General features: G+C 38.7%; 1 long non-coding RNA gene across 1 annotated transcript in view; it reads left to right on the forward strand.

The window, feature by feature from the left end:
• Window positions 1-26,712, forward strand: part of LOC133271673 (uncharacterized) — a 515,341-nt gene that overhangs the window by 478,743 nt on the left and 9,886 nt on the right. Inside the window, exon 4 of the long non-coding RNA XR_009744216.1 lies at window positions 26,137-26,191. This is a non-coding gene — a long non-coding RNA (uncharacterized LOC133271673). The remainder of the gene's footprint in view (window positions 1-26,136; window positions 26,192-26,712) is intronic.

Genomic DNA, 26,712 nt, shown 5'->3' on the forward strand with positions numbered 1-26,712 from the left:
AGACACAAAATCCTTGCAGAGTAGAACATCTAAGAAATTACTTTTCCTTTTCCAATCAATGCTTCCTCTATTCAATATGTAGTTTGAGCTTATCAGATTGCTGAGAGGTTCTTTGATGTATTCAGATTGATAATTTTAGTGAAATGGGAATGAAAAGACAGAAAAAGGTCACAAGCTTGCAAATAGTTCCTTGTAAAAGATTTGTTCAACTAGCTGGTAAGTATGCCACAGTAGGAACCTGTGTTAGATTAACGTTTGTAATCCCATGTCAAACAGCTTTTCCTCCTTATAAATATTACTATTCCACAGTAGTAGTTTCAGTAGTAATACTTCTTTCAAAGACCTGTGCAATTAATTCCCAAAGCAAGATTCATGTGAATGTTTATTAGTTTTCCAGTTTTGAAATGGCTTTGAACTGCGTTTCCTCCTGTTTTGGAATTCAGGGTTATTCCCAGTGAGTCATTAGAGACTTACCACACTCCAGCTTCCCTTCTAGCATTCATAGAATCATAGAATAGTTTGGGTTGGAAAGGACCTTAAGATCATCCAGTTCCAACTCCCCTGCCATGGGCAGGGACACCTCACACTAAACCATCTCACCCAAGGCTCCATCCAACCTGGCCTTGAACACCCCCAGGGATGGAGCACTCACAACTTCCCTGGGCAACCCATTCCAGCACCTCACCACCCTTACAGGGAAGAATTTCTTCCTTATATCCAATCTAAACTTCCCCTGTTTAAGTTTGAACCCATCACCCCTTGTCCTGTCACTGCAGTCTCTAATGAAGAGTCCTTCTCCAGCATCCCTATAGGCCCCCTTCAGATACTGGAAGGCTGCACGCAGCCTTCTCTTCTTCAGGCTGAACAGCCCCAACTTTCTCAGCCTGTCTTCATACAGGAGGTGCTCCAGTCCCCTGATCATCCTCGTGGCCTCCTCTGGACTTGTTCCAACAGTTCCATGTCCTTTTTATGTTGAGGACACCAGAACTGCACACAATACTCCAGGTGAGGTCTCACGAGAGCAGAGTAGAGGGGCAGGATCACCTCCTTCGACCTGCTGGTCACGCTCCTTCTGATGCAGCCCAGGATACGGTTGGCTTTCTGGGCTGCGAGCATGCAATGTAGCCTGCTCATGTTCATTTTCTCCTCTACCAACACCCCCAAGTCCTTCTCCACTGGGCTGCTTTGAATCTCTTCTCTGCCCAACCTGTAGCTGTGCCTGGGATTGCTCCGACCCAGCTGTAGGACCTTGCACTTGGCATGGTTAAACAACTTCATGAGGTTGGCATCAGCCCACCTCACAAGCATGTCAAGGTCCCTCTGGATGGCATTCCTTCCCTCCAGCATATCAACCGAACCACACAGCTTGGTGTCATCGGCAAACTTGCTGAAGGCGCACTCAATCCCACTGTCCATGTCAGCGACAAAGATGTTAAACAAGGCTGGTCCCAACACTGATCCCTGACGGACACCATTCGTTACTGGTCTCCAGCTGGACATTGAGCCATTGACCACAACTCTTTGTATGCTGCCATCCAGCCAGTTCTTTATCCACTGAGTGGTCCACCTATCTTGAAGATACAGCCAAAATGAGGAACAGTTTGTGTTAGGTTGATCACAGTCCCTGAGATCTAGTTCAGTTCAAAGTGTCTAAACCTACAATGCAATTATATTAATCTATAGGTAATACTACTCTTAAAACTTGTAATAAGAATTATTAGTAGCAGTAATCCAATTGGAGGTTTCAAAATGAATCAGAGCTCTCTTGATGTAGGCATTGCACAAAGGAAAATGTAGTTTTTCGCAGATAATTTCTAATCCAGGTGTCTGAGAAGATGTTGCAAAAGAAAGAAACAGGCAGGATGATCCATATTTAAATGTCTTCAGATAAAGGGGATATAGCGTGTATTTCTGAGGATCTGTGTTATGAAAAGGCTTTTCTGATTGTTCATTTGTTCAATATATATTATTTACAATAAAGCAAAGATAAAGGCACAGAAATGCATCACTTACACAGGACAAAAATTTAACCTTTATTCTGACCAAAGTACATGTTCTCTTCGTCTAACCTTAACCCTTTGAATTAAATTATTCATGACAGATCTTATTTCAAGATGTTCTGATGAACATAGAATGCACAGTGCCTTTCTGGGCTAGTTCCCACTTAGGTTTGTGTTTTATTTCTTTGTAGGTTATATTTCTCTCTGTCTCTCTAGGCTGCCCTAAGAATTGAGTCATGGGCTTACCATGTGTTGACTAGAAATTCAGATTTTGGAGACCCTGATTTTAATTCTGTTTTCAGTTCTTAAAGAATTTTAAAAGGGTTTTTTTTTAATTATGATTATTTTTTATCATCTTTTCAACCCTTTCTTTGTTTTCAGTCAGACATAATCCTAGTCAACTTTTGTCTTCTGCCTAGGCTGATGGGCAGAGCCAGGGAGCACACACAAATCTTGACAGCCAAAAGCTGGGACATTTTTCAGTTCTAACAAGAAATGCCTGACCAGGATAGCACTAATTGCATTGCCTAGGCACATAGAGTAGGGATTTCATTTCACACATCACAAACTATCTACACAACCTTGTCATAGTAATATTTCATCCATATCTTTTCCCTAGCAAAGTCTAATCTTCCCATCCTAGTTTCACAGTCCACTACTCTGAAACAAAGCTCAGTTAAATCTTAATAATAAAAAGAGGCAAAATTAAACAGAAAAAAAAGCCTCTGAGCTTTCCCTCAGGCCATTGTCCCCGAACTTGCTGAAAGTTTCTGCAACCTCAGCTGGACTCCAGGGCCAGGACTCTGGTAATTATCAATGGAGAGTGCTGCTGATACAGCACGTTGAAGGGGAAGGAAAATGAGTTGCTGAAAGCCACAAAACGCTCAGGGTTCAGCTCCATCCCTTGCAGTGTTTGAGGCTAGGTTGGACTTGGGTTACACTGTATAGAATAAAGCATCCCTGTCTATGGCAGGGGGGTTGGAACTGGGTGATCTTAAGTTCCTTTCCAACCCAAACCGTTCTATGATTTTAATATTTTGTCTTTTCTAGACATTGTAGAAATGCTCTATCTGAAATCTTTGAAGTTCAAACTCCTTGATTTTAATTGATACAAATGAGTTATAAATCAAAGACAAAATAGATTTTGTGCTTTCTCTTGAACACGTTTTGTTCTTTAGTTAATTGTTCTTTATTGATTTCATGTAACTGTTTAAAATAAAACTCATACTTTTTAACCAGCAGTATGATGACAGTAAGGAAAATTCTTCTGTGTACATGTTCTTTCACTAAGTGTGTCAGGAAGATGCTAGATCCCCTTCTGAAGCACTTTTATAGGTCACTGTCAAAGTCAAAATCTTAGTTGGTTCATTGGCCTGTTATGGTGTATGCTTCCGTATATTGCTTTTCACCTCTAGCTCTCAAACAGATGTGCAATAAGGTGAAATACCATGACTCCTTATATTTGACATAGAGCTAAGTACACTTGTGTATATCGCAGTCTCTCTTTCTCAGAAAATCACTGCTCTTACAAAGTTATGTGTCCTATGGCAGGGGAGTTGGAACTGGATGATCTTAAGGTCCTTTCCAACCCTAACTATTCTATGATTTGTAGTGTCTGATATTCACTCCTGTCTGCAAAATTCCTTTAGGGAAAAAAAAGGTGGAAGAAAACATTAATCAGTTGGAATAAATTCATTAGAGCATGATAGTGATCGGAAAAATGGCATCAAGTTTGCAACAGTTTGGTTGCAAAATTGCATTAACTTGGAAGTGATGATTGGCCCCTTTGTATTTGATGTGTTGAAAAGTAGCTTCAGATTAAAATCTGATTACAGGAAAAAAAAATGGCAGGTATTTGAAAATGTGCATACAGAAGAGAGCGGATTTTATTAAAAAACATATATTTTTCTCTTTTGGATACAGAAATATGGAATATTCAGCATATGCTTTTCTCACAGGGAGAGTGGGAAGACATGGACCAGAATAAATTGTCTCGTTTTAGGATTGTTTTAAATGCACGTTTTAGAAACCTCCATTTCACCATGATTATTTTCTAAGAGATTCTAAATCTTTCAAAGATTTTCTTTTCTCTCTATTTAATCCTCTGAAGAGAACATTGCTGCTCAGATAACAGTCATTGAAAACCAGATAGCACTGACATATCAATAATGTTAGCAGGTGTGCTTTCACCGTGTAGAAGGCAATTTATTGTTTTCCTGCAATCCACTGAACTTTAATCATTTTGGGGGAAATTTAGTGGGCTTACTTGATTTGGTCATTTTTAGATGTCTGAATCTTTGGGAGGCATTTCAGCTGTTGTACAACACTTTAATGTCAAGTTTTATCCTATATATATTGCTTTCTATGATTCAATGTACTGAGATCAGATTTCAGTATACTAAAGAGATGTAATTTCTGAGAAATTAACAAAAAGTTGTGTCTGATTTTTTTTTCCCATTAAATATACTCATGATTTTCCCATACCTTGTGTTCTTTGTGATTATTAGACAGTATATTTAAATTCCCATGTCACTAACAACAGAGTGCTATTGGCTAGTAGTTCAGGAGTTCAGCTAATTTTGTGTGGAAGGAGGTGTCTGCATCCTAGGATGTGCGTGTTTCTGCATCTCTGTCTCCATTAAATAAGTGCTGATATTTCAGGCTGCTCTGCCACAAAATTAGCCCTGCTTCTATTAAATTAAAGGATGCTTTCATTGTAGCATATTTGTTTATAATATCTAACAAACAAGCTGCTCTGCCTCAGTGCCCGATACAGATGAAACCACTGCCTTCTGCTTGGCAAGTCAAACAAATGCCGCTATAGGATTGTTAAACTGTGATAAAACCATACATAAAAATCTGTGTTCCTGGACTGCTCTCTACAGCGCATCTGTTCCAGTCCTTCAAGCAATGAGTATGGGAGTATTCAATGTATTTCTGTAGAGTCAGTGGCTTTTTTTTCTGATGTGTGTCCATAGAATCTGCCCTTGGCTAGAGTATTCCAGAGAAACTGAAAATACCCTGTGCTGGCTAATTAACAGAAGTACGAAAAGCTTGCTGCCAGGGAATCAAATGTTGGCAAACAGGTCCCTTTAGGCTCTTTCTGAGAATGCTGGCAAATGCAAGCTGTCTACGCATTTGGCTGAGGATAAAACAGAAAGCTAGACATGGGCTCTTTCATTTTATTTTACTTTCACGCAAAAAAAAAAAATCTTCAATAACACACAGGTTAGATTGACTTCAATGCAATTATGCAGGATGCAGGCCAATGTGGAATTTGCTCTGCACAAACATATGTTCTATATTGGGTTGTCATTTGCTTCATTACTCCAGGGTATAACTCAGGAATGAGCCCACCAAAGCCAGCAGAGTTACATTTTGGTTTAAAGCAAATAAAAAAGTGAAGCGAGAATAAAGCCTATATTGTGAGGTTAAGAGTGAGGAAGAAAAGACCATGGAAGTTGAATGGTATGGCTTCAAAACTTCAATTTATGGTTAAAATCCAACCTTCTGTTTCCTACTTTTAAAATAAGATAGCTCTTTAACATGGCACTAAGCTAAGCCTTGCTTTGAGTATGCTGCTTTGTCCCCTACAGTGCGAAATGGCAGAGATGAAAAGAGTTCTCTGCTTCATTTCTTCATTTTCAAACTCACAGAATATGATAGAAATGTGTCATAGAATCATTGAATCATAGAATAGTTAGGGTTGGAAAGGACTTTAAGATCATCCAGTTCCAACCCCGTGCCACGGGCAGGGACACCTCACACTAGACTGTGCTGCCCAAGGCTCTGTCCAGCTTATCCTGGAACACTACCAGGGATGGAGCAATTCACCACTTCTTTGAGCAACCTATTCCAGTGCCTCATCACCCTCACAGTAAAGAACTTTTTCCTTATATCTAAGCTGAGCTTCCCCTGTTTCACTTTGAACCCATCACCCCTTGTCCTATCACTACAGACCCCGATGAAGAGTCTCTTTCCAGCATCCTTGTAGGGCCCCCTTGAGGTACTGGAAGGCTGATCTGTTCTTCAGGTTGAACAACCCCAACTTTGTTAGCCTGCATAGCTGATGGCTTAGGTGCCTGAATACTTACCTGGCACATGGGATATTCCCCAGTTTCACGTCCCTGATCCCACTTAGGTACACCAGACATTTGTATCATGGTTTCTTCTATTTGAAGTGCTTACCCTCATCACGTGGGCTCTGTTTTTTCTACTCATACAAGACCTGGGTTTGACCCCATGCAGCTTGGAGACACTTCCAGAGTAACAGTAACTTCTGCTGCTGTGGAATCTGGTACTCAGCCACATACAATGGTGCCACTTTTCTTAGGCAGCCAGACCACAGAGCTCACATTATCATAAAACGCACATCATTCTCTCTTAAATTCTACAGCCTCTTAAATAGGGTGAGTAGTGAACTCTACTAAGACTGAAAATGCTGTTTCACCCTCATAATGAGCTAATAAAAGTCAGAATCGATCTCAAGTATTGCCTCTGGTTTTCAGTCCAGTTCATTCACAGCCTATTTTCTTCTTGAATGCAAACACCATCTTCATTCACCATTTTATATTTGCTCTCAAAGTGCCTCTTTTTTTTTGGTCCCATGCTGATTGCCACCTACTGCTGTTGACAACTTGTAATGTAAATAAAGTAGACCAGACCTTGGCAAACTATTTAGCTTTTCAGAAGCGTGTTTGCAAGGAGTAGGCAGACACTTGGAATAGACATTTTCTCTAAGTGACACAATATGCATGCGAAGCTGTAAAATCAATACAGCATTTACTGAAAAGGAGTTGATTTTCTGAAAAGTTGCTCTGATTGTATTTGCTTTAAAATGCTTTTTGATAGAGCCCTAATTGGTTATGGCCTTCCCTTTTTGTGAAAGCCATTAATTAACATGGTATCACGCTCAGAATAACTTGTACATAAAATGAGCAGTAGGACCATGTTTGTATAATGAAAACTTTGGTGAAAAACTAAAAGGAAGAGATAAATAATTCTGCTTCAACATAAATGCCTCAGGCAGATGCGCATAAAAGACCAACAGCTTCCACTTACATTTTATCTTTAAGCAAATAGGCAAACCCCATGAGTCTTCACAGGATCAAGGACTAAGACAAATGGCTGCTATATACTACACCAATTATTAAAACTTACAGCTGGGGCACTAGAAGTACTTTTATTTTAGAGAAATTAGTTCCTCTCTTTGTGGCAGTATGCAGCTTCTCTGAACCTAATTTCCAGCGTTTCTATCCACATTTCTCAGCTCCTGAAATTTCTTAGCAGTCTCTTCCACTAATTCTGGCTGGTCTTGGGGTTTCATGCTGTGAAAAGAGAACAGTCGTGAGCACATTGCTCAGGACAGCTTCTCCCACACCGCTTGCAGAGGAAGAATTAGATGTAGACAGCAAAAGCTGTCATTACAGCTCCAGAGAGCCCCCTGCAAACCACATGCCAATAACTCATGCTACTCTCTAAGATGCTTTAGGTCCCAGTTTTCTGGGGAAAAGCTTTTTTCTTTCTGTGCTACTGATTTTAATATCTTGGGGCAGGTGTTGACAAATTCTCAAGGGAAATCTCTCCCCTCTGGAACTAATTTCCACCAGTAATGCAGCAAAACCTGAAGGCATAGAGAAAAGCCCATCTGTTCAGACAGGCTTTTGCCTGAGGTAGATTAGTAGGGTATTTCAGTCCATCCCTGGTTTTTGTTTGAGGACGTACCTTTATATTTGTGCTTGCTGGGTAGTACTTAGAAAATTTAGAGAATGTTGCTCAATTCATCCAGCTATTAGCAAATACTTTAGAATGTTGTCTCTGTATTTTATTTGTTAGAAATGCACTATTAACAATGGAAGTGTGTCTTATTTATGCAATTACAAATTGTTTACTGGTTTATGTTTAATGGAAGCATAAATAAAACAGGCAGGAAGGGCTCAAATATCTCTCAGCTACTGATCTACCTAAGCTCTTTAAGCCCAAACTGACACCTTTGCTGTGAAGGCTGCAGATGAAGATGAATTACTTGTAATTACTGTGTATCTAGCTGTGTGATTTTATGTTCCTTATTTTATAGTCATTACTGTGAGGGTATAAGAATTGATTCCCATGTACAGTAGATTTGCAGTTTAGCAGTTATTATTAAAGCCATATGAAAGCAAAGGTAAATATCACATTTACATTCTAAATTCTTCATACACTACAAATAAGCAAACTTCAATAACAGAATGAAATGTTGGTGTATTAGAGCTACAGGAAGAGTTTTTTGGCTAACAGGATCCTAAACTTATATTTCATTAAGCAGTGAGTACATATAAAGATCCTGGGGAGGGACTCTTCATTAGGGACTGTAGTGACAGGACAAGGGGTAATGGGTTCAAACTGAAACAGTGGAAGTTTAGATTGGATATAAGGAAGAAGTTTTTTTACTGTGAGGGTGGTGAGGCACTGGAATGGGCTGTCCAGGGAAGTTGTGAATGCTCCATCCCTGGCAGTGTTCAAGGCCAGGTTGGACAGAGCCTTGGGTGACATGGTTTAGAGTGAGGTGTCCCTACCCACAGCAGGGCGGTTGGAACTGGGTGATCTTAAAGTCCTTTCCAACCCTAACTATTCTATGATTCTATGAGTATCTACATTCAGAGACTACCTCCATTCTGTTTGGTGTTATCCAGAATTTATGTGCTAGAGAGGTACTGCTGTCCTGAGGAGCCTTGACTTCAGACAAAGGATGTAGGCAATGCTGTCATCCCCAATTTATAAAAGATACTAAGTGAGGGGAAGTAAGTCCCCAGTGGAGAGGTTGGATCCCTCAGACGTTTAGGAACTCCCTGACTGGGAATACTATCGTAGTGCTCAGCATCTATTTAAACACATCAGAAATTGGCACTTCTATGTCCCCTACTGGTTTTAATGGCCTTCCAGTCTCCATTTAGTTGAATTTATACTGCATGCTCAAGTGACCTTCTAGATCAGAGTCCTTGTGGTTTGTTGACATCTGAGCTCTACTGCCCTCTGTGCTAGCAGCTTTCCTGTGCCTGGGACAATCTGAGTATTTGCAATCTTTCCCTGTGGCGAAAGGATGAAGGATGGTATATGCTGGTTGCTTCCTTCTTTTCCCTTTCCTTCTCTTTTTCTTTCAATTTTCCTTTTTTTTTCCCTTTTCCTTTCTTTTTTTTTAATTCAGCAATTAAATTACAACATCAAACAAAAAAAAACCACAATCCATTGTTCCAAAAAAGTAGACTAAAATGCTAAAATCCTTTGGAACTGACAGATTCTCAGGTCTCCTTGACCACTGTATTTTTCATCTACTTTTCATTGCCCTTAACCCTAAGATTCTGTTCTCACTTATGTCTAAAAACTGGATCATTCCCAACAATGGCAATTATGCAGGAGTACTACAAAGTAGGGTTCAAAGCATCTTGTTCTGATAGTAGTTTTCAGCAGTACTTCAGTGCTTGTTCATGGATAGCTGCCACAAGCCTTCTTTCTTCCTATCTGCAAATCACTGAGATAAACCCAGACACTGTATAGCAGTATACATAAGTAGAAGCGTATGGTCCACCAATCACATCAGATCTTTAACCAATCCCAAAAAATAGTATCTCCATCTGTGGCAATATCCAGAAGTCAACTTGGCACGGTCCTGGGCAACCTGTTCTATTTGACCTTGTCTTGAGTAGTGAGGTTGGTCTAGACAATGTCAAGATATTCCTTTCATTCTCAACAATTCTGGGATTCATAAGTAGCCCATTTCTGTGATTTTTGTCAGCATCATACCTATTCTCAGTTGAACCAGTTGAACCTACCATATAGGTGGGAAATAACATTACTTCCATAACTGATAATGCAGAACTCTTACACATCTGTTAGCTATAAAACTAAAACATAATTAACTGACTTAAAACTAGTTCAAAAAGACAAAACTAAATACTTCTGATAGCATTAGTGTTATAGAATTTGCTTTCAGATGAGCTTGACTTAGGAACCTGCTTAATTTAGGATTACTGCTTAACTAATGATCCCTGGTTCTACTGTCCACTTCCTCAGCTCACTACTGGAAGCAACAGTACAACATGATGTAGAGTTGAGTATGGGAATGACAAGTACTACCTCTCCCTGGGTAGTGCAACTCTTGTTAATGACCTACAGAGAACAATTAAATATAGGGGGGAATAGGGTTTTTAATTCAGAAACATTTTAGTTGCTTCCAGTACTTGGGTCTCAGGACATCGTCTGTGCACTCCAGAGGGAGAGAGTGAGGCTGCTTGCACCTTGCTTAACTAAGGTAGAGCACTGAATTTTGATGTCTTGTTTTATATTTAAGCAGATTATACTCAGCTAACATTTCTCTATCTGATAGTCTTTGATCTTGTCAATCAGGTACAAAAATGTGGAACCAATCTGTATTAAAGCATTTTTAGGGCTCTTAAAAATAATCTATGATAAATTAGGAATGAGTCCTGACAAAATGGAAATATTTCTGACTGGTCTGCTATTGTCTTTTATACTGAATACGACAAACCAGTTTCCTTCTGCACAAATTTGTAATAACACTGCAGTGAAGTAATGGCACTTTGAATCCCATTTGATGGGGTCAAAGTCATTAATCTTACAAAACCTATCCCTTTATTTGCTAAAGCAAAACTGATCTTCTACAAAAGTTGAAGTGTTAAAATGGTTGCCAGTTGTTGAATGGCAAACAAAAAAAAATGCTTTCCAGAGGCAGGTTTGCAGGCACCCAATATACTTAGTGAGTGGAATAATTACCTCAGAGAGTACAATTGGGGATGTTTTGAGATTAAGTACCAAGAAACCAAGGGATCCATCATTATTTGTCTATTCTGAAAAATAGACAGACGTTTCCTACCTTGCCCTTAGCAAATAGTTTATGGAAATGCATCTCATCCGATTCACTTATTTAAAATGTAGGTGTCCTACCCCAGCTCATCAATCTGGGCCCTTTGGATGACTTGGAAGGAAAGCAACACTGTTAAGATAAAACTAATCTGACCAATTTTCTGTGTCAAATCAAGATCCTTGGAAGTGGACGATGTCCCAACTCCAATTTTATGGCAGTCACAACTGGATTTCCAGGAAAGGCATATTTTTTTTTATGACACTGGCATATAAACATGAGGGAGAAATATAGAAGAATAACATGCTTGTTCCTTTGACTATGGAGTTTTAAAAGGTTCTTTGAACACTGATGGCAAAAACAAATATAGGTTAGTAAAACTCTCTATGTTTTTTTAATGTTGAGTCAGATTCTTAAGTAACATAATATTTTTCATTGTCCTTCTTTTGAAAGTGTATGATAAGAGATTATTAGAGCAATAGATATATATATTATTAAAGATCATAGACACGCTTTAAAGAACTGAAACATAATAAGGTAAATTTAATAATACTTCACAGGCTAATTTCTCTTCTGTTTCTCTATGGCATAATTTGATACCTTTAAACCAGACCACCTTTCTGCTAGCTTAATACATATTTTTTTAATCTATAAAATTCCAATTAAATAAACACTGTGTAAAAATATGCCATTAAACATTTTAGGATACGTTTGAGCCCTGAAATCTGTGGAAGGTTACTCAGTTTATATTAGTCTGAGAGTATGAATTGCAAGTGTTTTAATCTAACTCCCAAGCAAAATATATAAATAAATGAAATAATATTATGAGTTAATTACATGAGATTTTTTGACAGAAGCAGTTCTGACAGCCAAGAGAAAAAGGAAAACTGAAAATCCCTAATATATTTTAAACATTTAAAATAATTAAAAGCATAACTTTAACAAGAATCTCATTTGTTAAAGCATAGCTGAGAAGCTGGAAGTAGATGTGCTGCTGTATCAAGTGTATTGCACAGGAAAAGAAGGATTTAATCACATTGACGTTGAACCTTTTGTAAGAATAACAATTCGGAATGTGCTGCAGGGTTTTTGGATGAGGAGAGAGGAAATAGCACAGACCTCCCAAACAGAAAAAAATCTTTACTAGTAAAGCACATATAGTTTATGAGAATTAATTTAGCTATGGAGCTTAGTTTCAGTAACACTGGTTGCTGCCTGGAAATTGGTGAAAATATAAAACCTTATGGGTTTCTCTTTGCAAATGTAGTGGAAAAGGGTGTAGGCAAACAGGAAGATGATGGCTGTAAAAGGCTAGGACAGGAATAAGATGCTGTAAATTTGCAGAATGCCATCTGAATACATTTAATAACAATCAGGCTAGGATAGGACAGGACAATACAGGACACAATAGGATAGGATTAGACTGGAATAAGATACACTAGAATAGAATAGACTGTAATAGATCAGACCAGACTGAGTAGACTAGACTAGTTCAGTTGGACAGGAACTACAGTTACCACCTAGTCTAACTACCTGTCCTCTTCAGGACTGGAACCAAGTTGACAAATATAAAACATGTTGTTAAGAGCATTTTCCAAATGCATCTTAAAACACCGACAGGTTCATTGACCACCTCTATGACTGCCTATTGCAGTGTTTGACCATCCTGTTGGCAAAGAAATGCTTTCTAATGTCCAGTCCAAACCTCCCTTGTTGCAGATTTGGACCATTCCCACATGTCCTGTCATGGGATATCAGGGAGAAGAAATCATCATCTCCTCACAGGACGTGCCTTCCAGCCCTTTTAGCAGCTTTGTTGCCTGCTCTGGATATAAGTTCAAGGATATTAGTGAGATAAGGTTTGCAGTTAGAGGTCTTATTTTACACAAGACCAGTTCTTAGAAGTGAAACATCAGCTGAGTTGTCAGGCACACGAGGCCTTCTTTGAAATTTCTTGCTTCTACTTCAGATACAAACCTCAGTTCAAGCCAGGAACAATTGATTGTGGTTTAATTAGATGTGTATCAATTGCAGGAGAAAAAAACAGTGTCTATGGGATGTTACTAAGGAAAGTTGATAAAGTAATTATTTCCTAGTAAATAAGAGACTTTTTTTATAGCTTTGTGACATTAGAGTTTAATGCCACCAGCTCTCCGTGACAACCACCCTAAATAACATCAGAATAGAAACGTCAGCGTTTATGGGTCTTGCATTTGCATGTCCTGGGATGTAACAGATTTCATCCTAGGTAGCAGTTGTCCTCATGGTAACAACATGAGACAAACCAAGCAACACCTGCACAGCAGGAGGAACTCAGGCAATCAAAAGAGAGCAGAAACACCCCACTGACAATAAGGCAACACAGAATACTGTCACCCCCTCTGTCCTGATTCTCAATGAAGAATTGAAACAACACAGAAATGAAAACTCTTGAAAATTCTCAGTTCTGTACCAGAAGCACTACTGATCTTTTCACACATTATAATAGCCATCCCCAAAACTAACCACAGGCAGTGACTTATATGTTTCCCTTTTTCTCATGAGAGCTATTAGCTATTATTCTATGGCCCTACTAATGTTGTCTTAGACCTATGCTAATTTCAAGGATGGCTTAACCTATACCTAAGTAAACTGAGCATTTTTTGATTAACCTTATCTTTTTCTCAGCTTTTCAGTTTGATGCTTGGAAGAGGGACATGGATGTTCAGTAGCTTGTCTAAATTTTCCACGTGTCTGATTAGTGTGATGATAGGTGTTATATCCATTTAAATGGTTCATCTTCCTTACTGTTACAAGCGCACACATAAGAGACAAAGCTCAAATCCAAGTCCTGACAGTTCAAGTTCTTAGTAAATTGTGATATTTATGTTTCAGGCTCCAGCAACATAGATTATGATGTCTGAGCAACTGACATAAACATCTCTGAGACTTTTTGTAACCAGCAAACCTCAATTTTCCCATCACTGTGTAAGGAATGTGGGCTGTTCATGTCTGAAATGTGTTTTCCTCTAAATGTGAGACTTCATAAATCTTCATGCTCGCTACACTGTGGTTCCTCTTAGCTCATGCTATCTAAATGAGGAGGGATGGAAAGAGTTTGAATAGGGCTCAGGAACTTCATCTTCCCTCCAATACACAACCAGTAGGGTTAACCCTTAAAAATACAACACTTGGTTTATATTGCAGCATCTACTATAAGTTAAGAACTATACCAAGTATACTCTGATAAAGAACGCCATTGATTCCAGCAGAAAAATTAAACTACAAGTTGATTAAAGCAGAATGTAGCTATCTAGAGCTTTTTTTTAAGTTCCTTAATTTCTCTTGCCTTATCAACACATCTCATTAGGTAGTGATTTTTTTTCATCCATTGATAGGCTCCTAGCATTGAGCATTGTTAGCTGTGTCTCAATAGATATTCTTAGGGACTGCTTCAGATCATGACAGCTTGTACATATCCTGCTCTGTATTAAAACTATGATATTTTCATAGAATCACAGAGTAGTTTGAGTTGGAAAGGACCTTAAGATCATCCAGTTCCAGCCCCCTGCCATGGACAGGGACACCTCACATTAGACCATGTAGCCCAAGGCTCTGTCTAACCTGGCCTTGAAAACTGACAGGGATGGAGCATTCACAGCTTCCTTGGGCAACTCATTCCACTGTCTCACAACCTGAACTTTCCGTTTCAGTTTAAACCCATTCCCCTTGTCCTATAACTACAGTCCCTAGTGATATATTACAAAAGTAAAAGGAAGATCAGGGTACTGGGCATAGTGGGCCTTAAAAAGCAATGGATTCAGCGTCGTTGTTGTGTAATTAATACCATGAGCAATTCACTGTGAATAATGTGAAAATAAATTTCTCCAAGTTCTGGCTTGGAGGGTGTTTTTTAGATGTTACACTACTAAAAATGAGCAAAATTTATTGTTTAGTCATTAAATTAACAAGTTTTTTTTTTCTGCCCCCAAAAGTGTGTGGGATTGGTAGCCAATGCCATATGTAAATGGACATAATAAACAGGTGTAGCTGCCTCATTTCATTATTTGTTTCAGATGGGTTTTTAATAGCTGTTGAGGTTGCTACATGATAAGTAATATTTTATGCTATGGGAGATGGCACAGGAAAAATAATAACACACAAGACCCTCAGTATGGCTATTTGAACTGGCAGTTCTTTGTTGAAAGTGTCATTAAAAGCTGAGCTGTATTTAATACTTTAATAGAAGTGTGTCAGAGATATGACAATGAACTCTTAGTGCTGTAAATGGGATTTTGTGCTCTTCTTTCTTCCAAGAATTCATCCAGCTTGTACAGAAAATGTTCTCAGCAAATAAAAGCCCAGCCAACATTTTCTCCGGGATGTTACTGATGTTAATTAAATTGGGCCTTGTATTGTCCTCTGCAAACTTAGCCTTTTATACTCTTGTAAACAAATCTCAGATTCGTTCTCTGACATATTACTGTGAGGTAAATTTGGAGCAACTTCAATGATCTTCAAGGGTCAGAGCCTCTCCTCGCCAAAAGTCCAGGGTAAATTCACTGCAGTCGTTTGTATTACATCAAGTTCAGACTGCTATAAATGAAAATAAATTTGATATTAAAATTTATATCAGTAGTAGAAGTAATATGAAGGAGGTCCCTTCAGACATCATCTAAATGTCATAGAATGGTTTGGGTTGGAGGGGAGCTTAAAAATCTTCTAGGTCCAACCCCCCTGCCATGGTATGTAACACCTTCTTTTAAAGTACTCTGTTCAATGGACAGAAAGCATTTAAATCACTTTAAACATGCCAAAGAGGTCACAGAAAATCTGTCATACAGTTTAAGTACAGAAAGCAGAGAAAAACCTGCAGATTTCATTTTTGTAGGTATAACCATTGATTATTCCCAGCGTCACTAATTCTGTCTCATTGACAAGTGGAACAAAAATCTATGGTTAATTCCTGCCAATGCGCTGTGTGGGTTTGATCATATATGCAGCCACATTCTCAGAGGGACTTTGCAGATACCATCATTAATCACAAATTGCTGTAAAATAATACGCAGAATACATATGTTTGGGGAAAGGAAAAAATGTTTCCCTGGGATGTTTTGCAAGCAAACGTTGATATTTGTGTGTATATATATACATATATATATATGTATAAAACTGTGGAGTTCCTGGAGACAACTTCTCATACAAACATCTAAAAAGCATGAAATTTAAGGTAACTATACATTCAGAATCATTCAGTGATTTCATCTGGAAAACACCTTAAGGTTGATGGAGGCCAGGCTGACTTCAGAATTAGATCAGGTAGTTCAAGACCTTTTTCAGCCATGATCTGAATACCTCCAAGCATGGAATGTCACAATTCCGCTTGTCCTATTTCACAGTGCTTGTTTATCATCATGGTAGAGAAGTTTTTCTTTATATTTGTGTTGTATTTCCTGTGTTTTACCTTATATCTTATTCTATCATTGCATATCATAGAATTATAGAATGGTTTGTGTTTGAAAGGACCTTAAGATCATCCAGTTCCAACCCCCTGACGTGGGCAGGGACACCTCACACTAAACCGTGTCACCCAAGGCTCTGTCCAACCTGGCCTTGAACACTGCCAGGGATAGAGAATTTACCACTTACTTGGGCAACCCATTCCAGTGCCTCATCATTCTCACAGTAAAGAACTTCTTCCTTACATCCAACCTGAACTTCTCCTGTTTCAGTTTGAACTCATCACCCCTTGTCCTGACTCTACAGTCCCTGATGAGGAGTCCCTCTCCAGCATCCTTATTAGCCCCCTTCAGGTACTGGAAGGCCACCCTGAGATCTGCACACAGCCTTCTCTTGTCCATAAGCACATATTTGCTAGCTGAAGATGGCAATATGAGCTCTTCTAAAGTCACAGAATCAGAGAATAATTTAGGCTTCTAGTCCAACTATCTGCTCAAAGCAGGTCTAGTTAGATCAGGTTGCTCAGGACTGTCTCTAGTGAAGTCTTGAACACACCCAAAGGTAAAGGTTTTGCAGCCCACCTGGAAATCCCGCCCCAGTATTTAACCACCTTCCAATCAAAAAAAAACGGAAAAAATAAAATCCTTTAAGAGATCCATCCGATCATGTTCAGTTAGCTGATTTACACACTTACATGCTTTGGCCCTTTTCTCCCCTTGTCATTTGAGATAAATGCTATAAGTATCTGAATCTAAACAATTTGTGCTTCTCTTCTAAACCTGAAAAGCACATCTTGACTGCATGAAATTGAGTGGTTCAGTAGAACCAGCATTTGTCCTTAGATCCATAGCGTGATCCTTTCAGAAGTGATAAATGCTCCATCCCTGGCAGTGTTCAAGGCCAGGTTGGACAGAGCCTTGAGTGACATTGTCTAGCATGAGGTGCGCCTGCCCATGGCAAAGGGTTTTGGAACTGGACAATCTTAAGATTCTTTCCAACACAAACCATTCTGTGATTCTATGATTCTATTGTTGGCAATAAATTGCATTAGTTTTCATTTATGGATAATCTAATTTACAATGTTTAACAGTAAAAACAAACAAATGAAAAAGATGATACCCTGAAGGGAAGGAATGTCATCCAGAGGGACCTTGACATGCTTGTGAGGTGGGCTGATGCCAACCTCATGAAGTTGTTTAACCATGCCAAGTGCAAGGTCCTACACCTGGGTCAGAGCAATCCCAGGCACAGCTACAGGTTGGGCAGAGAAGAGATTCAGAGAAGCCCTGTGGAGAAGGACTTGGGGGTGTTGGTTGAGGAGAAAACGAACATGAGCAGGCTTTAGTGTGCGCTTGCAGCAGCCCAGAAAGCCAACCGTATCCTGGGCTGCATCAGAAGGAGCGTGACCAGCAGGTTGAAGGAGGTGATCCTGCCCCTCTACTCTGCTCTTGTGAGACCTCACCTGGAGTATTGTGTGCAGTTCTGGTGTCCTCAACATAAAAAGGACATGGAACTGTTGGAACAAGTCCAGAGGAGGCCACGAGGATGATCAGGGGCTGGAGCACCTCCCGTATGAAGACAGGCTGAGGAAGTTGGGTCTGTTCATCCTGGAGAAGAGAAGGCTGCGTGGAGACCTCATAGCGGCCTTCCAGTATCCGAAGGGGTCCTATAGGGATGCTGGAGAGGGACTGTTCATTAGGGACTGTAGTGACAGGACAAGGGGTAATGGGTTGAAACTTCAAAAGGGAAGTTTAGACTGGATGTAAAGAGGAAATTCTTTACTGTAAGGGTGGTGAGGCGTTGGAATGGGTTGCCCAGGGAAGTGGTAAATGCTCCATCCCTGGCAGTGTTCAAGGTCAGGTTGGACAGAGCCTTGGGTGAGATGGTTTAGTGTGAGGTGTCCCTGCCCATGGCAGGGGAGTTGGAACTGGATGATCTTAAGGTCCTTCCAACCCTAACTATTCTATGATTCTATGATGGATCTCTAATTTAATTAAATGAGCATCTTAATATTATGATAATAAAAATGTTACAAATATTAATGAAATACATAACATACATGCATGTGTGAGATTTCTGTCTGCCCCTGTGCATGTGCAAAACTGCACAAAGTATCCAGAGAGTAAATATGAGGCCCTCAGTATCAGGAAAGGCATTTTTATAAAGGTAATAATGTAGTTATCACCATGTCATGTAGTGCAATTGATAGCAGTATTCAAAATTAATGGACTTTGTAGTGCAGTGGATTAATGCACTCTGTGTACATTGTATAAATCTTCCAGCCTGGAATTTCATCTGGAATCCAGAACTAGACTGAATATAAATGGCAGAAGAAGCTTTTTAGTCTCCAGGCTGTACTGAAAGTGGTGCAGTATTTTATAAGCTGACATTATTCATAAATAAAATTTATTAGGAGGATAAAGTTTGTCTAGAATTCAGCAGCATGTCCTAAGAAAATCCACATAAATGGCTTATAGACTTTTCATGGTTTTCTCATTAGTCTCATCTAATAAGTGTGCTTTATGAAATGTGATGCTGAATGTTTAGAAATATGTAGTTTCAAAGGGGATGTCCTTTAAAATGCTGATTATATTGTTTCTTTCTCTGCTAGAGTCAATTCTCCCTTGCTATTGAAGACTGGAAATACATGAAGTAAATTCTGGTCTCAGAAAACCATGTTATTCATAACAAATACTTTAGTAATTATGACACTTATATAGTTTTCAGAATATCAGAATCCGGTGTCACATTTCAGTTACTGCTATGGAAAACAATGCAACTTACAGAAGAAATAATTCGTATAAGTAATAAAGTAATATTGATAGTTTTCCCTTTAGCATAATCTCATAGTATCAATTTATTCTCATAAATACAAAGATTTCCAAAAAACAGTGATTCTGAAACTTTTGCCTCAAAGTGTGAAATGCGTATCTATTTTCAGTAGTCTCATTACTCAACGTAGTTAAGCACTAAGCACTTAGAGAGTTGGTAGTCTTCTTCATTAATGTCAAAACCAGTATCCATTATAATGAGTTATTTCAGCTTCTCACCCGTGCTCTGGAAGTGGTCTTCTCTTCAGTACCCTGGAGCAAAGCCAGTAATATTTGCTTTCTCTGCCAGCTAGGATTTTCCTTACAGAAGGAGAATTCCCAGGAGTTTTACTAGCTCAGCATTAAGATAACAGGTCAATGCAAACGAGCTATACCGAGACTCAGAGGTTTAGATCAAAATAGCTTGTATCCCACCACGTTATACAATATTCAATCTTACTTGCAAATTGCCTTCTCAACATTTTTCCTGCCAAGATGTTATACTTCACTTTTTGTCAACCAACATCTCCAAGTCTTTCTCCTCAGGGCTGCTCTCATCCTGTAGTTGTTCTTGAGATTGCCTGATGCAGGTGCAACTTGGTGTTTTTGAACCAGATCAGCCTGAATTCCTGGGCTTTTTTGCCCTTTGGAACATTTTCCCATGGGATCTTGCCTAACAGCTGTCTGAAAAACGGTAGTTTGATCTCCTGAAGCCTGAAACGCCTACATTCTGCTACTCACTTTTTTCAGTTCTCTCAGCATTTTAAATGCTATGATCTCAAGGTCACTGCAGCCAACTGTCACATCCCTGAATATTATCACATTCATTATATTACATCCCTGAATCAGTATTACATTCATGAGTAGCAGATCCAGATCCCAGTTATTTCTTATGCCACATGCAGTTTTGTGCAGTGAAAGCTACTCCTGAGCCCTGATGTGTGACAACCCTCCTAGCAAATGTGGTTAAAGTCTTCCATAAGAACCAAAGAGAAGTGATCAGGATATTCCAAGGGGGATTCATTCATTACCTCTTTTTGATTAGACTGTCTATAACAGATGCATGACGCAGCTTCCTTTTTTCTTGTGACCTCCCCTCTGATCCTGACCCAAAAATTCTCAACTGGCTTTATCACATTTGCAGAACTCGATGCGTTCTATCCATACACATGCTGTCCATCTAGACATGTTCCACATGGGTGTCCATCCTGGTATCCATCCACCACCATACTCCAGTTTTACAGGTTATCCTGCCATTGGCTGCATAGTTGTGCAGTTATACACAAATTTATAAGAAAAACATTATATCTGATTTCCCCTACATATGTTGATGTGCTTTTGGGATTGAGCCTAGAGGTTCTTAAAGGTCATTTTGTTTGTCTGAATTACCAGATTGTCATACAATGCTCTGGTGATAAATATGCATTGTATTTTCACCTAATTTCTGCTTGTTTTCATGACTTAAATAATTCTTTCCATCAGAACACCTTCTTCAGAAGCTGGAGTTAAGGGCCTTTAGTTATATAGATCACTTCTCTTAACTTATGCTATTAAACTTGCTATTTTCTGTCATATGGTACCTTTCTGTCTTGAAAAGTTTGTTATAATCCTTGTGCCTGGATTACACTGCCATATGAAGGAGTCATATGGCATCACAATCTGGGAACTGGATGGAGACCACTGGATCATGTCACATAGCTTGAATACCAACTTCTAGTCACTGGTAACATAAAAGTGAAAAGATCTCCTAATCTGCTCTCAATACTTTAAGCCATAAAGTTTGTTGTTAGTATTGCTTTACATCCGGGTTCTTAGCTGACAGAAGTGAAATTTGTGTGCAAGTAATGGATATTATTCAGATGCATTATATTTGCTTTCTGTGATTGGTATCTTTTCTAATGTTACTGTGTTAGTGATATATAGATCTATCACAACGCGTGTTACTGTGCTCTGAATTTCAAGACGTAAAAGAAAGATGAATCTAGACATTAGCATTCTCATGGGCTTGGCCATCAATATTTCAGCTTAGGTAAACAGGAGCTTTACCTAATTTATTGGTTCTCATTATATCTGGCATGTAGAAGCTGAATTCCCCTCTGCTTGGAAATTTCCCCATCTGCCTGGAAAATGACCTTTTCTGCTCTGCAAATCAGTCTAGCAGAAGGGACATAGCTGATTAATATAATAGAAAAATTACTTCACTTGTTACTGACAAAATTGTCATGATTTTGACCCATTTTTCAAATTAGTTAACATTTGCTTCCTTTCTCGTGTTTCATGCATAATTCATTTGGATTCTCACCATACTTTCGCTGTGCTTCCTGAGTGAGGCTGTTTTGTATAGTCACTCTTAAGAGCAATAGTAACACAACATTTGTCAAAGTGTCATAGTGAACAATGAAACCTCATTATATGTCACTCAGAGAGCTGAATGAAAAGTGATGCTACACCTAGGCAATTGTATACCTAAATCACGGAAGGTGAAAGATGGAAAACAAGTTTTCATTGCTTTGATTATATTTTGGTTTGATTTGTTCTCTGAAAGCTCTCACATAAGTTCAGTGTTAATATTCTTGGTTTTGATCCTGCTCTGCTGGAGTTAGCGGGAATTTCACCAGTGATTTCACTGGGAACAGAAATAAAGTCCAAGTGAATGAAATTACTCACGTGTAAGAGTCTGCAAGATAAGATCCTCTAGGGCAGAGACTGTCAGTCCTTTTTGCACTGCACAGCACTGAAGATACTCTTCATGCTAGACCAAAAAGAGTTGAATGCCACATGCTGTATGAATACAGCAGTCCCTTCAGAATAAGAGGTCATTACTCAAGTAGGAAAAATGGGCAGTATGAACACTTCATTTTGACTACTCAAGTGTACATTGGAAGTTATAACTTCTAATACCAAAAAAGATACTGAACATTTGCACCCTATCTTTGGACAAATGGCTTTTTCTGTGAGTCTTTCCATTTCACCTTGTCTAACTACTCTATGACTTTTTATTATGAATGGGATTCTTTGCTACATTGCTACTAAACCAATCCTGAAGAGAAGCAAAAATAATTTCATCCATATATTGATTATATCCTAAGTATTCAAACTCCATGCACTAACACCTCTTTTCTCAAAGTTAAAATTTCTCACTTTCCATCAAATCCAGCTCTTCAACAGAAGAATGGGCAGAATCAAATGTTCATTGTTAATATACAACATTCAACAGCAAAGTAGGCAATATAAACTAGCCTTTCGTAAGTGAGAATATCCTCATCCTGGAGTGAAGAAGAGAAGCAGCATCTTTCCTTAGAGCACAAGTTACTTGTATGGGTGTGGGGTCAATCAAGGCTTCCCAGTGGCATAAATTGTTTGCATATAACAGTTTCAGTAGAAAAGTTTTGTGTGATCACATACACTAAAAAACTCCAGGAGTTAATCCAAGGATGACAATGTAAAAACATAAGCATAAGCTTTACCATGTCGCTATGCAGCCACACTGTCAGTCATTGTCAAAATTATCGAGCGTAGCAGCATATCACATCTTTTCCTGTCAAAATGTTCCCTCTGACAAAGGTCAGTGCCTTCATGACATAAATCTGTTATCCTATTATTGTCATAAGTATCATGAGATGAAAGGAGTTGAGTCAAATGTTTGGAACAGATAGAGTCAATGCAACTTAATTCAGGAAAGGGCCATATTTCCCTTTTCCCTCTGTCAGGCTGCCAGCCATCAGCATGAGCGTTCCCTCTCACAATCTGTTTGTGTTCCAGTGAGTAATAGCTTTTTACTGGCCTGGAAAATGACTGTCCCATTATTAGGAAAGTGCATTCATGGGATCGAGTGCCTTTTTGAATAGTTAAGTACATTGTGTCCTTTAAACAGGCCAGACGACTTCAGATGAAACCTTTGAAACTATGGCCAATCTGTTGGAAAGTTAGAAATATAGTAAATCCAGTGCTGAAATCTGGCATATTTATGAGCTACTCAAATATACAGCCACTTGAAATGGTTTGTTACTTAGTGGAATTTATGAGGGGTATTTCTTCCCAAGAACTAACGTTTCCAATAAGTCATGTGCATTTGTGATAGATGGAAAAGAAGGAAAAATAATAACATGAGGCATAAATTATGTCAAATTGGACACAGCAGTGTTTTGTTTCACATCTATATGAAAATATCCCAAATCATCATAACAGCTATGAACATGATTCTCTTCCCAGTAGCATCAGGGCGAACTGGGAGTAAAGCAACTGAAATCAATAAATGCATTTGAATGGAAAGCTATGGTAAATACTAGGGTTATGGAGCTTACTGGTTATAAACATATGTTGGCTAAAACACATATAAACATTCATTTACATGAGTCAGGAAGTGGAAATGATAGATAGCAAGTTTTCCTGATGAGACTACCCTGTTTCTTACAAACAACTAGAATCATAGAATAGTCAGGGTTGGAAAGGACCTTAAGATCATCCAGTTCCAATCCCCTGCCATGGACAGGATACCTCACACTAAACCATGTCGCCCAAGGCTCTGTCCAATCTGGCCTTGAACACTGCCAGGGATGGAGCATTTACCACTTCTCTGTGTAACCTGTGCCAGCACCTCACCTCACCCACGGTAAAGAACTTCTTCCTTATACCTAGCCTAAACTTCCCCTGTTTCAGTTTGAACCCGTTACCCCTTTTCGCATCACTAAAGAAGAGTGGACTAAGTTTGCTGCCTCCAAAGCTGATTCATAAGGTGTATTCACTTGATCTGTGTGAAATCAGAATTTATTTTGACATAATCATTAAAATGTTATACCCATGCTAAAAATAAACTTAAGGGAATGGCTGGAATAGTGACCTGGAATTTACACACCAGTGTAAATTGTAAATTCTAGTGTTGAGTTGGAAGAATCTCATTATTCAGCCACAGAATACAGAACTGCAGTGTTGGAGGACTGATTGGACTATTTTTCATCTCTTACTGGTTAAATCTGTGATCTACACTAAATTACTTTTTTATGTTGAAAATCAAACAAAAGCATTGCAGATTTCATATATACAGCACCTGCTGATCCCTCTTGAGTGAATGGCCTGCAGGATTTACAATTCTAATAACAGGAATCTTAAAAAGGAATGATAGAAAAGGTGTATTGTTTGCTTGTTTGTTTGACAGCCCCTTATCTTCCTTTAGAAGCTGAAAATGGAAAAAAAAAACCCTGAAACTGAAAAGCAAAACAAAAAATGCAGCCAGCCTTAGATAAAATAGGGAGAACGTGGTCAATGCCATCTTTACTCCCTAGAGAAATGTGTTTAGAGCTTAATTCCCATCCACATCTGTTTCAAATACATCAGTTGTGGTCTTACCTCCTCCTCCTCCTCCTGCAGTTAATATAACTGGAGAAACCTTTCTGGTGAATGTGCTTTTCCCACAACTTCCTTCCTCAGGATATTTTATGGGTTACAGTTGTAGCTTTAATATCCTTCTTGCTCATGTTCCCTTTAATTACTGTTTCTCCATGGTGCAGCTGCCAGAAATCAATGCCTTAGCACACTTAACACGCTGTAAGTGACAAACGGGCATCACAACTTGTGTGGGAAGGTAAAGGGTGACATCAGAGAAATCTTTTGACTGGGGTCTTCAGCTTTGTAAGAGGGTGCTAGTAAGGTATTTCTGAATTGCACAATTAAATTAAAGCAAAATGAGGAGTGAAAGGGGAAGCAGGAATTTGGATCTATCTCTGGGCAGTAAATCTGAGGAGGTCAAGATTGCAGTTTGTATTTAGCTACTGCTTACCAGGAGATATATGTTATAAAAGGGTCTTGAAATGGATGCTGTAACTTAGATGTTTATTCTATAATAACTAGGGCAGGAAGTACAATACAGTTTGCTTTTACGGACCCATGCTCTCAGTCTCTTAGGTTGTATCTGTGAAATTAAACTGAAGGTTAAGAAATGATAATTCAATTTCTTACTTTTAGGTTTTTTATCCATCCAAGAAAAATCAGTGATGCATGTCTAAATCATTGACAACAAACCTAGTAGCACTAGTATAAAAACCTCAAAACTGGTTCTTGCAATACTTCTTTTGGTCATTTCATCATAGGAAGAAGGAGGCCAAGGTATCTGAGTGAGAAGTTCTCCTATCAGAACTGAAAGAATTTGTCAGAGAGCAGCTCTGCTCAGCTCTGCTCAGCTCTGCTCTGCTCAGCTTAAAGCACATTGATTTTTACTTTTCTCTGAAGCCAGACATGAAGCTTCTTTCCTAACTGTTTTGATGGTCCTGTCTGGTTTCAGACATATTGTGTAGCAATCAGTTTTAGAAGCTTGATAAGAAGCTTACAAAGAAGTAAGTTTCTTAAAAAGTTTTACATCTTCTTTCCTTCAACTTTATTCAGTTTCCTCTTCCTCTTATATCATGACTAAAACCTGAGTAGTAATGGCAACAGGTTGATCTTTCATCAGTCTTGGAGTTATATGCCTTTATTTTTTACTGATTGTCTTAAAATGGTATGAAGTACAGTAAGATAATTATTTTTAATACTTTTAACTTAATATTAATTCTTATTTTAGCCTCTAAGAATCTGAAGTTTTTAGATGCATTAGTCCCAGGCCCTCAGTAAATATGAAAATAAAATGATGAATGATGATAAAAGCCATGGAACAACAACAAAATCTTCTAGAAATACAGAGAGAAGGTTCAGCTGTTGTTTTGAAATCAGTTGTCCGATTACTCATATCATAAAAGATAAGACCAGCAAGCATTTCAATCATTATTAATTTCCTCTGCTGTTTCTGATGCCATATATATGCAAGATTCATATTCAGATCAGACTTGGGACAAGAAAATTAATATTAGCAGCAAATGTGAAAATACTCATCTAAAGATGCCGTTAACTAAAGGATGGGGAGGAGGCTGTGCATCTTGATGTATTGCTGGCATACAATGTTCTCATCAGACTGGCTATTTTCATATATGCCACACTCATAGTTTTGATCACAGTCTTTATCTACAGATATATATATGCCTTTTTCTCTTTTTCTCCTTAGGAAGTTGGTTTGATTTTCATAGGATTTGTTCAGACGTCCTGCTGGCTTTATTGAGGTAAGAGCACTAGATGTGGACAATGTATGTTTTAAAAACTTGTCATCAAATTTGATGTAAAACTGAGTACAAAATCAACTAAGAATTCATTGTTTATGGATGACTTTGTTGTGTGGGAGAGATAGGTTGTGTGAGAATTAAAAATGTCAAATGAAAGGAGTGGATAAAGCTGTTAGTGTGGTACAAGCAGGTGAGCTGATTTTGGAGGTTATGGCACAGTTTATGTACGCCAGCTAAATTGTTCGAGTACCATCAGGGTACTCTTGTGTACTGTGTGCACCTGCAGACTGTGAGATAGGGAAGGATGGGGTTTCCTTATCCACTACCCATTTGTATGTCGATTGCTGCTCCACTCCCATTGTACTGACCAGATTGTCAGCACAGTCAGGCCATGCAGGTGTGAAAGAGCTGCTCAGCTGATGAGTTCAATGGTAAAAAAAGAAAACAAGTGGAAAACAGTACTTTTGTTTATTTCTCTTGTTAAAAACACCACCTCTCCCGTCTTAGCTATTAATCTTGAT

Source organism: Pezoporus flaviventris, unplaced genomic scaffold (assembly GCF_033815535.1).
Source record: "Pezoporus flaviventris isolate CSIRO_AGI_PZ_B2104156 unplaced genomic scaffold, CSIRO_AGI_Pfla_v1 ptg000025l, whole genome shotgun sequence".
Classification (NCBI taxonomy): Eukaryota; Metazoa; Chordata; class Aves; order Psittaciformes; family Psittacidae; genus Pezoporus; species Pezoporus flaviventris.